This window comes from Acipenser ruthenus, chromosome 6, assembly GCF_902713425.1.
Source record: "Acipenser ruthenus chromosome 6, fAciRut3.2 maternal haplotype, whole genome shotgun sequence".
Classification (NCBI taxonomy): Eukaryota; Metazoa; Chordata; class Actinopteri; order Acipenseriformes; family Acipenseridae; genus Acipenser; species Acipenser ruthenus.
This window is the reverse complement of record NC_081194.1, coordinates 60,424,197-60,436,243: the sequence shown is the minus strand read 5'-3', so window position 1 is coordinate 60,436,243 and position 12,047 is coordinate 60,424,197. Positions and strand designations below refer to the sequence as shown.

General features: G+C 37.2%; 1 protein-coding gene across 1 annotated transcript in view; it reads left to right on the top strand.

Annotated features, from left to right (window-relative positions):
- Positions 1 to 12,047, top strand: part of mms22l (MMS22-like, DNA repair protein) — a 53,538-nt gene that overhangs the window by 22,137 nt on the left and 19,354 nt on the right. The gene's annotated exons all lie outside the window — the stretch shown is intronic.

The following is a 12,047-nucleotide window of genomic DNA, read 5'->3' as shown; positions in this document are numbered from 1 at the left end:
TGATTATTAAATTGTGATACAGCTGGGTTATGAGTATTTTAATCCAAGATGATATGTCTGTCTGTCTGTCTCTGTCTGTCTGTCTGTCTGTCTGTCAGTATGCATGTGTGTGTCGCATACATTTTTCTATGTACTGTACTTGCTCAAAATGTGCAGATACAGAGAAGTTTGACCAGTTCAGTTATTCCACATACTGCAGTGTGAATGTAGCTCAAGGTGACTTTTTTAATATAAAAAAACATTTGTTTGAATATTCTGATATTTGTCCCAGTACTATGATTTTTACTTTTTCACGGTAGTGAGACTTGATTGGCTGGTCAAAAATAGGCTTAATCTTGGAAACCATTTGACTGATGTTGATGAAACTAGGCACAAGTATATTATACCTGATATTGTTGTAAAGGGGCTTTAAGTTTTCTGCTATGGACAGGGCTGTTTAGTCCTAGTTTAGTGACTTCTTATTACTGTGCTGTTGGGCAATTAAAGATAAAGATGAATGAAACCTCATTGTGGAATGCAAGGTAATTGCTTTTTAATGCATTAATATAGTGAACAAAGAAGATGAATGCATATGCAAGTTCCTGAAGTGTGGTGGTGTTTTTTTGTTTTTTGTTTCAGCTTGTATTGTACATTGGCAGAAGGTATTTGAGAAATTACACATTAATAAGACATGCCTGCTGTTTGTACTGGTGAACAGTGATATATATTATATGATAACCGATACTTTTCACAAAGGCTATAGTAAGTAAAGGGGTTCTGAAAAATATAGTGTTATATGTCCCCAAGTGTTGCTACAACTGCTTAAATATCATATCTGTCATTTTTCTTTTCATTGTTAACTGATGGGTGTTTTGCTAATGTGAAAAGGAGGTCCATTTTTAACTTTCTAGTAAGTGTGTGAATCACTCAGAAAACATTAATTTGTTTGTTTGAATTCAAATTTCATCAACATAATAGGCGCTCTGTATTTATTTTTGTTGTTTTGTGAATGAGTATGAAATCGCCTTGGTGCCCTTGGGTTGGATTTACAGTACTGTGCAAAAGTTTTAGGCAGGTGTGAAAAAATGCTGTAAAGTAAGAATGCTTTCAAAAATAGACATGTTAATAGTTTATATTTATCAATTAACAAAATGCAAAGTGAGTGAACAGAAGAAAAATCTACATCAAATCAATATTTGGTGTGACCACCCTTTGCCTTCAAAACAGCATCAATTCCTCTAGGTACACTTGCACACAGTTTTTGAAGGAACTCGGCAGGTAGGTTGGCCCAAACATCTTGGAGAACTAACCACAGTTCTTCTGTGGATTTAGGCAGCCTCAGTTGCTTCTCTCTCTTCATGTAATCCCAGACAGTCTCGATGATGTTGAGATCAGGGCTCTGTGGGGGCCATACCATCACTTCCAGGACTCCTTGCTCTTCTTTACGCTGAAGATAGTTCTTAATGACTTTCGCTGTATGTTTGGGGTCGTTGTCATGCTGCAGAATAAATTTGGGGCCAATCTGATGCCTCCCTGATGGTATTGCATGATGGATAAGTATCTGCCTGTACTTCTCAGCATTGAAGAGACCATTAATTCTGACCAAATCCCCAATTCCATTTGCAGAAATGCAGCCCCAAACTTGCAAGGAACCTCCACCATGCTTCACTGTTGGCTGCAGACACTCATTCGTGTACCGCTCTCCAGCCCTTCGGCGAACAAACTGCCTTCTTCTACAGCCAAATATTTCAAATTTTGACTCATCAGTCCAGAGCACCTGCTGCCATTTTTCTGCACCCCAGTTCCTGTGTTTTCGTGCATAGTTGAGTCGCTTGGCCTTGTTTCCACGTCGGAGGTATGGCTTTTTGGCTGCAAGTCTTCCATGAAGGCCACTTCTGACCAGACTTCTCCGGACAGTAGATGGGTGTACCAGGGTCCCACTGTTTTTTGCCAATTCTGAGCTGATGGCACTGCTGGACATCTTCCGATTGCGAAGGGAACTAAGCATGATGTGTCTTTCATCTGCTGCAGTAAGTTTCCTTGGCCGACCACTGCGTCTACGGTCCTCAGCGTTGCCCGTTTCTTTGTGCTTCTTCAAAAGAGCTTGGACAGCACATCTGGAAACCCCTGTCTGCCTTGAAATTTCTGCCTGGGAGAGACCTTGCTGATGCAGTATAACTACCTTGTGTCTTGTTGCTGTGCTCAGTCTTGCCATGGTGTATGACTTTTGACAGTAAACTGTCTTCAGCAACCTCACCTTGTTTGCTGAGTTTGGCTGTTCCTCACCCAGTTTTATTCCTCCTACACAGCTGTTTCTGTTTCAGTTAAAGATTGTGTTACAACCTACATATTGAATTGATGATCATTAGCCCCTGTTTGGTATAATTGTTTAATCATACACCTGACTATATGCCTTCAAAATCCCTGACTTTGTGCAAGTGTACCTAGAAGAATTGATGCTGTTTTGAAGGCAAAGGATGGTCACACCAAATATGGATTTGATTTAGATTTTTCTTCTGTTCACTCACTTTGCATTTAGTTAATTGATAAGTATAATCTATTAACATGTCTATTTGAAAGCATTCTTACTTTACAGCATTTTTCACACCTGCCTAAAACTTTTGCACAGTACTGTATGTGTTGCCCCTTTGCCCCCTAGAACTGCCTTGTTGCCCCTAAATTTTCACACCCAATGAAGGCAACATTGCCTTGCCCTTCATGACCTTAACTTCATGCCCTGTAACTTTTAAAACCTGTTTCAACGCTCTTTTCAAAATGGTTGCTATAGTGCACTGAGGTTTGAGATCTGTCCTCTAAATCACTGCTGGAAGAGTGTAAAAACATGACAGCAAGTGCTCTGGCTTTTCCCATACCACATCACGGATCGTTATTGCTATGTTACCTGTTTGACAATAATCCTTACACTGAGTGCACTAGAGCGGACATTTTGAAAATAGCTTTGAAACAGACTTTAAAGTGTAAAAAGTTGTCAGGACGTTAACAACGAAAAAAAAAATTAAACGTACGTGTGTATGCGGAATATATGTGTAACGCTATATTTTTCGGAACCTAACTCTTTTTAATAACTAAACAGTTTTTGCGTATTTTTGGACAATACTTTTTTAAAGTTCTTCCTAGAAAAAGACAAATGAACTCATTGCTTTACTGTTCTTAGAATTATCGATTTCTATTAGTGTGTATTTTTCAAAATCATAGTTGAGTAAACTAGTCTAGTTCTATATGTTTTGAGTACTCTGGTACTTGCATACTAATCCACTGACAGCCAGTGGGGCAACAAAATTACAAATTTGATTGAATAAAATTATAAATATTAATCAAAGTACTTAATGATTTTATTTTGAGTACTTGAAGATTATAGATTACCCTTACTCACCCTAATTTCTATTGGAAAGCTATTGTGTCAATCTGTAGCATCTTTTTCCTGGTTAAAGTGTTTTAAGTAGATAAATACCTCATACTGTAAGTGTGGACCATTTTGTTGGTATTCAGTGGATGAATTGGAATGACAAAAGCCCTCACTGACTGCATGCTCCCCCAGCCAGCTGAAACTCATGCAAGCCGAAAATAGATATACATACATTTCTGTATTGAAATAATTACTATAAAAGAACCTCTAGCTATTTCTTTAATAGAACCTTTCTCTTTTCAACCTCATTCATCCCAAAGTGTTTTGACAGTGTAGACGGCCCCCATGTCACTCTTAAAAAGCTTAAGTGGAGTGACTTCTTAAATTACCTGGGAGTGCCCATAGTGACGACCCTTGAGAGACTGAGACTCGGAGATTAGTCACTACCGGTCCCTATGGGAAAGCCCTGGACCTGGTCAAGTGAACACAGGTCTGGAAGCAGAAGACTAGTCGGTGTCTGTCAGCTGCTACTGGGAACTGTTTTAAGCCTTTTGTAATGACAGTTAACTGAAAGTTCATTTGAAGTACACCAGTATTTGTTACGTGATAATGTTTCAGTGCTTAAAGGGTCAAATAGGCTATTGCTGATAACAAACACTATTCTTTCTTATGTCTCCAGAATGGGGGGGGGTCACGTGTTTGTTACATTTATTCAGAAATACAGCAGGTGCTGTCATGGAATGCATCTGCAGATGTTTATATTCTAATATTCTATATTCTTCTTTTGTGCAAATTGCAGTGTTGTAAAATGGCTCGAGTCACAAGAGAAATTCAGGTACAGTATTTCTCTGCCAAACCAAGTGTGGACCCAGGAAATACATGTTGGAAGTAATCAATTTGTTTTTGTCTTCATAACAGCCAAAATGCTACCCAAAAGTTGTGTGTGTGTATTCATGTAGTAAGTGGATGCACATAATATAAAAACATTTCAGAGAGATCCCCAAACATCTACAGTATACTCACAGGTCTGTGTAGTGTAGGAATGCTTTTATAATGTTTTTAGCTGTACTGTATGAGCAGTGGGGTCAGTGGTGTATAGAACACACTGTTGTCAGTCTGAGGGGTCTTAGTTGGGTACAATGGGCAACAGATTCAACAACCCATTTTTGTGTGTGTGTGTGTGTGTGTGTGTGTGAGAATCAAACTAATAATGGGGAGCACAAGTATTTTTTGCTAGCGGATAGAAGATGAGTGATTTTGTCATGTTTTTACTGCTTGATGGGTAGTGTCCTTGGGGTCAGGCTTAAGCCTGTGTCACTGTGCTGCTCATTCCTCCTGAGCTAAATAAGGGCTGATTGGATCTAAATTGCCTGCCGCCCAGGCCTCAGATGAGTGCAGCGAGCTGGGACGACCTGCTATTCAGGCTGGGAGTAACCCTGGTGTGCGAGAGCTGCATTAGCACAGCGCCGGTGAATGAGAGGCTACCGACGCCGCCAGCAAAAGGAATCTAAATGTAAAAATCCTTTGAAGCCGGCCGTTTTCGAATTTGAAATATAGGAAGTGACAGGGTGATGGTACTTATCACCTTGGGCTGGATTAGGGAACATTGTCATCTGGTGTTATGACTTGAGAATAAAGATTGCAGCTAAGCATTTGGCAAAGCCGGCACTGCCACCTCCTGCTGCTTAGAACTGTTTTTCTAACCCCCCCACCCCCCATCCCCCATCCACGTCCCGCGTCTCATACAAACACTTCCATCATTTCACGGACCTGTTGAATCACTTTTTTTGGAGTGGGTAAAAAATGCATTCTGTCCTGTGGAAATTTTTTCCATTCAATATAGTCACAGACAGGATTGGTTAAGAAGTGTTTTTGTTCATTAAGTTTTCATGCAGTAATTATTTATTTATTTATTTATTTATTTATTTATTTATTTACTTTTTCATTTAATATTTTCACCACTGTCAGGATTGGCTGTTAGGAAATTAAAATGTATTATTATTAGTATTAATATGGTATAGAAATGCTTTACCAGAAGTTAAGAGTCTCCGGAATGTAGCCAGTGGATTACCTGCATGTGTTTTTTTTTTTTGTATGTTATTGTTTCGAAAGTTACTCCAAATAGTGTTGGTGTAGGCCAAGGTTTTCAACTTTCAATATGTCAAGCTATTTAAGGCTTAATCTTGAATTTGATTAAACCTTTTTATGGCCATGTTTTACAAAATCTGTTTTGTTACCCCAGACTAAAACTGGTAAATATGAAGTTTATAGATAGAGTTGTAATGACTTGAGTCAATGACTCGACTCTAAATCAAATCGCAATTTTTCGTGACTCGACTCGACTTGACTCGAATCCCTGCAAGCAGAGACTCTACTCCCTGCTCGAAAGACGTGACTCGACTCGAGTCACGCAAAAAAGTCTCCATCTGTCTCGAGTCATTGATAAAAACAATAACAAACTTTTCATTTTCAATACATGCAGTCCCTCTCTAACACACACAGTCATCTGTCATTTTGCACATAAACAGGTTCCTGCCATGGTTGTTAAGACCATTGCTAAGGAAATAGAAAAACACTTATAGCACCGGTCTGTGATCATAACGTCACAAGCAGCAGGGAGCCCGGGAATCAAAATGTGTAGGCGGGAAGCAAAGACAGATTTCTGATCACTGATCACAGGAAATCCTGAGGAAAATAGTGATTTTGGAGTTTTCACAGACACGAAAAAAACAAAGCAACAACATGGAAGAGTACACTAAAAGTACCTGCAGTGGTGGAGTTCAGTTTTTATAATTATCCAGTCGACCAGGAGAGAAACAAGCAGGCTGCATCCTGCCAGCACTGTAAAGCGACAATATGAATAAACTGCATTCAAAACATAGCACCAGTAACTGCCACTAATTTTATACCAGTAGGTTTTTAGTTTGTTTCAACGGCTAAAATGAGAAACTGAATTAATTAAAACTCGGGCACAATGCAACAGCAGTATTTTTCCAAAATGAGTAGGTAGTCGATGTTCGGTATTTTAAAAAATACAAAAAAATAATGCCAGAGCAAATTAAACAACACGGCAGAAAAAGCACTGATTAGGAGTTTTCAGGTTTTGTTAGCACACAAATAAAGGTAATGGATGTATGGAAAACATTTTGCCTAGTGAAAGCTTGAAAAGTAAATAATTTGGGAAGTATTTGGTGGTCACTATTCTCTTTCTATTTAATGTGTGTATGTATGGTTGTATGTATTTTATCTATTTATTTATGGACACCATATCTCTTAAGGGAGTTGGTGCTTTGTATCTATTTTTAAATCCCCCTTTAAATCAAATTCTGAATAAAACATTGTTTACAGTACACATTTGTTAAGCTAATGCAAACAAATAAAAACTACAAACATTTGAAAGTTTACCTAAACTAATATTAGGTAGTCCAAGGTGCAAATCAAGGTCTGTGAAACTTAAGGTTTATGTTTAAAGTCTTAAAGACTTTAACTAATGCTTAATGTTTTTTTTTTTCTTCTTTCTGGTCACATCTTATACTTTAACATACATATACATACACAGGTTTGTGTATATTAAGTATAAGACATGACTGGAGAGAAAGTTTAAAAGATTAACTTGTTTTTGTACTTTTTTCAGTACAGTATTATATTTTGTTATGCCATTAGGACTCCAACAGACACCTTTTTATTATCTTTTATGCTTTTGTGAAACAGTATCTGTTGCTTTAAAATGTCTTGTTGACATTTAATGGAAAAAGACTCCATAGCTCAGCTTACACTAAGAGGAGAGATATGTAGATTCTATGTTACCTGTGAATTATATACAATTTTGCCTCAGTTTCTTTATTTCTCTATTTGTCTCCTTGAAGTAATATCTCAACATGAAATTAAATGCCACCGATTTTCCTTTCATTTGGTTAATGTATCTGAAACAAAACTATAAGGGAGCAAGGACGCTGGAACTAGGGGTGCTGGGGGTGCAGTAGCACCCCTGGCTTTGCATGGCTTGCATCATATATCCTATAGGGGTTACAGTTTTGTTCAATGGCTTTCAGCACCCCCACTTTAAAAATTGTTCCAGTGCCACTGTAAGTGTTGAGAAGTGAGAAAATATTAGATATGTTCTTTGTTTTGTCATATCATTCATTACTAAACACCCAATCTAATTGAGCACAGAGAAAGGGATCTTTATACAGTGGCAAAATGTGCTTATAAATAGATCAAGGAATCAAATTCACTAAAATGGAAAGATGAAAACAAAGCAGAAACCGTGGACTTTTAATGGTGAATATAAGTAGGGCAAGTATGACCACAGTATTGTACAACCTAATTTTGTATTTAACAGATTTTTTTTTATGTATAGATTGCTAATCTCCTGTAAAACTAATCTGATTAAATCAAGATATCTTGAACTGTCAGAACTAATGACTCGAAGTGATACGAGCCAGATTGGTGACTGAACTTGACTTGAGCTTGGCATGTCAAAGACTCGACTCGAGTCTTTACTCCCCAATGACTCGACTTGACTCAAGTCCCACTTTTGGTGACTCGTTACAACTCTGGATAGAGTATGTAAAGTTCATGTTTTGTAAAGGTATTTTGCCTTGCAAGACATACAAATTGAAATTAGACTGTTTCTGCTTGCATTTGAAGCTGATGTATGTCTGTACAATGCTGGTAAATGTTTTAGTAACAATATCCAACTCTAAAATTCTGTTTAATCTGGCTTATAATAAAATGAATCATTTTGCAGCATTGCATTTGCATTGGAAATAAGATGAGTTCCTCTGAGTGCTCAGCTGAAGTGTTCATGCTGAAGGTACAGTAAAGGAGTGCTTAAGTGGGGTGTGAGCTATAAAATCAAATATCTGTACCAAAGCCCCCCGATATGTCTCCAAGCCTCTCCATGTCACCCACTACAGACCCAGTCAACATTCACTCCTTTTTCTGCCAGCGGCTCCAGTTAATCGCTAATCAGGGTTAATTAAAGCCTAGGGGTAAGACTGAGACCGGAGCTCAATGGTGCAGCTGTAATAGCCAATTTTACTTCCAAGTGAAAGAAACCAATAATGGCTTTGAGCTGAACAAATACAAGAGAATGACTGCGGGCTGAATGGAATTTAGAGAAGTAAAGGGGTGGGTAAGTGGAATAAAGGGACATTTTTTATTACTAAATAGGCTTTTTGTTTTGATTTTATTTGTTTATTTTTTTTCCACAATCATTTTTACAATGTTCGGTATTCTGTCTTAAAATTCTTATCAAGGATCTCTTCCTGAAAATCTATTGGTCTTGTCTTATATTGTTGATTAAATTCCATAGTTATAGATAGAGGTGCCATAGTTGTAATTAGTAATGTTGTTTTTTTTTTGTTTTGTTTTTACATACAAACACGTACAGGTTTTATGGTGACATTACTGTGCATACATTTTACAATAGAGATAGACTATACTTATGTGTGTGTAATGAATACATTTAAGAGGAACATGAGGCAACAGCAATGATATTTACATGTAATATGTAAAATATACCTGTCTACCACAATATGAAGGACATTGCACAATTATAAATACAAAATTAAATTAAAAATATATATGTTTATACATTGAATGATCTGTGGCTACCTCTAACCATGTAGAGTCTTTTGTGTGTCACACTTTCTATAATTTTTAGCTCATCCGAATTTTCATGAAGCTTAATGTTGACAACCTGTTTAACAACCTGTTAAAATATATGCCCTCATTTGCATAGGTTCAGGTGTTGGATTGGACGTGCTCATAAAGCAATCTTCAGAACTGGTTGAAACTGTATGGTCATGGAAGTTATTCAGAAGCATACGTTTAACGCTACAGCAGTTTTGTGCAGAATATGAATTGTATACAGGGTTAGGTCATCCAGGAGGTTAATACACTCTAATGTGCAGCAGGTTATTTTAGTTTAGTTTAAAACATGCAGCAAAATCATGCTCTCTATCCTATGTTTGTAACTGTACAAGTGTCACTTACAGTATATGTTTGTATCTGTCACAAAATAGACATTCGAAGTAGCGACAGTAATAAGCCAATTTCTGTTACACAAGGTGAATGAAGAAGCAGCACGTATTCATTTCATTTACATTTCATTGTCTGAACACACTGTTTTATTACAATTATGCAAAAAGTGTTTTTGTTTTGTTTTTGTTTTTTTGTTTTTTTTAACATTAACTTTTTCTAAAGCAGGTCTTTTTCACTTGCAGTGGCTGTTATTAATGTAAGACTACTCAAATGGTTCTTGTAGATGCCAGCGAGTGCTATTTATGATAAATTACTGCGGTTTATTTTAAGGTGCCATTAGCCTTCCCTAATCCCCCCACTCCTTAAATGAGAAAAGTGGGTGTCTTTTCTTGAAGCTAAGTTAAAGTACTGTATAAACTAACAGTAAAGTAGAATTCACTAATATAAAATGAACGGTTAAAGAAGTCAGGCAATATCAGGTAAAACTGGAAGAAAATAGAGCTCATGTTAATAAAATTGATTTTGTACATTTTTCCCTGTCTCATAAAACCTTTACAGTAATACAAGCTGTGGAATAAATCCAACTGTTTTAACAGGGTGCTTTAATTTTTTGGCTCGGGTCTGAAACACAGCTTCTCGTTAACTTTAAGACCCTTTAGCTGGTCTGGATTTTCGTGTTGGAGGGCACTCATTTGCACATAAATAGCCGTTAACTGATAGATTCCCAAAGGTCTCCTGTTGCGTTTGAGTCGCGGTGACCTACTTAGCTAGCTCAAATTTGTTTTACTCTACCAAATTATTATAATTCCTTCCACAGAGCTGATATTTTTTGATTAATGCTTTTTTCACGATACAATTAAAGTGTAATTACATAGTTTTGCAATTTGCTATTGTGGCATTATCGTCATTAGTGGGGAGCTGATTTTGCAAATATAAGAAGAATTAGACTCCTGATACTTATCAGTTTTACTATTAACTAATTGACTGGAGGACCTTTTATATCTGCAAGATTCATCAAAAATGGCAAATCACTCGATCGCAACCGAGTTGCAAAATAATAAACTACCAATTGATATGATCCTACTTATTACATGTGTCTTTGTCTCAGACTTACAACAGTGCCTGTCACACTTACCAGTGTTCTAGTCTAATAATATCACAGTGGGGTGTTGATGTATTTTGTTCTGTAGCAAGGACATTTCATCCATGGCAGTGGCATCTAATCCTCACCAATCAGTTACATCTGCGACTTCAAACCACATGAGCTATATCATGCTGCAAAGAAATGAACACAGCGAGTGGGCAGAAGTTGGTGGTGGTGTTTTGTTTTTTTTTTTTTTGTTTTTTTTTTCCCTCTATTTTCTGACTTTCTAACAGTGGTACTCCTGTACTAGATTGAAAGGACCAGGCAATGTTAATTAATAGCATGGCAAAGATTGTCCTGTGAAAGGCCAACTGATGTCCCAGCCGTGCAGGCATTGCCCAGTAATGCATTGGGCGAATGACCAGAAAAGATTACAGCACTGCCCTTGACAGCTGTATGGGCTGCAGGGACCGGCAACATATTTTATTCTCTCAAAAGAAATAGAGTTTGGCAATTGACTGAACTTCAGCTTAGTAGTTATTTTTCAAATTATGGTTGGTGGGGGGGCGGGGATCAATGTCAAATTGCTTTTGTTTTCTTATTTTATATTCACCATTTTATAACCCCAATAAGCCACTCCAGACTGTGCATTGTTGTTAATAATCACACTTTCGGTGGCTTATTCATGTGTCTTATTGCTTAAAACTCTCAAGTTCCATAGTCGGAACATATCCTTGCTGATTTTCCACTTTTTCTGTATTTGATTGTAGATGATTAATTGGAAATCGCTTGGTTTCAATCTATTGGTATTCGCATTAAAAATGACAGAAATCAGTTATTTTTTACTATAGGTAGGCACCTGACCTGCTATGCAATAGTAGAGTTGTCTGGTGAGCAGTTGACTTGCATACAGCATTTACAGATCACGGGTGGTAATTACGGTACACACATATCTTTAATTGCTTACTCTTCTGCACAGTTTAAGGAATCCTGTGTATTCCATGCTTACCAAACAAATCGGTGGTGGCATTTCTGAACAGTACCTGTCTGTTGCTATCCTTATATACAAGGAATAATTATGCTAGTGTTAATCTGCATAAAGTTACAATCGGATACATCATATGCCTTGCATTCATCAATTTACTGTATGTAAAAGATGACTCCCAAGGACCACAGAGAAATATACACATTTAACTTTAAAGATAACGTGTTATGATGCAATGACAATCACTTTCCTTGTTTAGGATTTTGTCAGAGATGTTTTTAAGATTTTTTTTTTTACGTGAAAAATAATTAGCCCTCATCACTTTATTCTTATGACACCAAAGTGTGGCTACAAAATGACAGCTGTTATAATTCAACATTTTGACCCTTAGTTACAAATGCTGATGGATATGCAATGTGGCTTCTTACAGCTAGTGTTTCTAAGGTGGGGACTGATCTATTGCAGCACTCTCAGAAAGGTTAAATGGCTGTCATTGTAGTACACCGAATGCACTCCCTCTAAAGCACAATGCCATAATGAAGACTGAGGATATTTGAAATAATAGCACCATTTTGTTAGGATCATAATACTAGTTTTACTGTGACATCTCAATGTGATTTATTTTTTTTTGTCATGTGTTTGTT